This window comes from Elephantulus edwardii, unplaced genomic scaffold (genome assembly GCF_000299155.1).
Source record: "Elephantulus edwardii isolate Elephantulus edwardi_28Jun2011 unplaced genomic scaffold, EleEdw1.0 scaffold00164, whole genome shotgun sequence".
Classification (NCBI taxonomy): Eukaryota; Metazoa; Chordata; class Mammalia; order Macroscelidea; family Macroscelididae; genus Elephantulus; species Elephantulus edwardii.
In genome coordinates, this window is record NW_006399914.1 from 7,883,920 (window position 1) to 7,885,437 (window position 1,518).

General features: G+C 44.6%; 1 pseudogene; it reads left to right on the forward strand.

The window, feature by feature from the left end:
• Window positions 1–208: 208 nt before the first annotated feature.
• On the forward strand, window positions 209–1,259 carry LOC102853378 (annotated as a pseudogene).
• The last annotated feature ends 259 nt before the right edge of the window (window positions 1,260–1,518 follow it).

Here is a 1,518-nt window from a genome sequence, read left to right on the forward strand (position 1 = left end):
GGGAACACTGCAGGGTTCAAAAACAAGAAACAAGAAACATGTGAGTTACAGCTGTAGCCTTTCTCCATACCTATTGAATCTGGATGCTCAACAAATCATTTGAGAACTGGTGAAGAACTTTTTGAAGAAGAATGTGGCATCATCAACAACCTGTGTTATGCCGTATTGCTGCTGTGCTGTCAACGACTCCAACTCTTGGACCCTCACCATGGAAGAGACTATAGACGATGTCCCCACATCAGCTCTTGTGTTGGATCATTGCCATTTTCCCCACGTCATCTTTAACGCGTAGAAAAGTTCTATACCCCTGGAAGGGAGACCACTTGCCACTATACCCTCGCCCATTTTGTCCCTCGTCAATAGGATTGAATTGGCATCTTTAGAGTGGGGTGGAAGACAACCCGGCAGTATTACACCTTTGTGTGGGTTACTTTGCCTGTTTACCTGAACACTGAATCAGCCAAACAGCAAGAAGTTCAATTCATAGCTTATTAACTGCCCAAGGATGACGAGTATTACCAGTTCTGTTACATGGATCAGGAGGTATGACCCGGGGCGCTAGTCTCCCTGTCAGGTTCCATCCAGAAATTGAAGATGACGTCCTTGTGATTAGCACTTGGGGAGAAGTGGAGGAGCTTGATCAGCGGAACAAGGAGCTTTGTGAAGAAAACCAGGAGCTGAAAGACACCTGTGTCAGCCTCCAGAAGCCAAACTCAGACCCGCAGACAGCTCCAGAAGATGCAGGGATGACAAGAGGAGTTAGAAACCCTGGAGAACATCAATAAGGAGGTGGAACAAAATGTGAAGGAGCAAAAGGACTGTTGGGAGACAGAGCTGCTTCTACTCAAAGAGAAAAACCAGAAGATGAGAAGATGGGAATCCGAAAAAATCAGCTTCAGACTCAGCTGTTCACTCAAGAGAAAGCAATGGAGAAGCTTATTCTTGGAGATCAAGGTAAGACTGAACAACTGGAATGCCTGAAAAAGGAAAATGACCATCTACTCCTCAGTTTAACTGACCAGAAGAAGCTTGAGCAGACAGTGAAGGAGAGGAAATGGAAGGAAGCATTTGCAACGAGGAAGCAACAAGGGTTAAAGGACCAGAACATTGACCCAAAAAGACTGAGTAAGAATGAGTTTATATGTAAAACTCTCCAGATAGAAAAAAGAGAATATATAGAGAGAAAACAATCTTTTGAAGAAGTAGAACAGAGACTGCTTAGTTACATGGGTTTGGCTTTTGCTCACGGAGATGCATGACAAAATCCAGGGCTTGTGTGTGGAAACCCAGATTGTGGTATCCAAGCAAGTTCTTTTCCAAACCTGGCCACCATCACAAAATTCTCCACTGGCAACATGGGTTTTGCTGAGGATGTGAATAAGGAAGATCACAGTTTGGAGCAGAGTATACAGGCCTTTTGCTTGGATTGTCCAATCTGTGGCAAGAGCTTTCCAATAGGCCAGAAGCAGACATTTGAAGATCATGTGCTCTGCCACTCTATATGCAGCCTGTTGGATC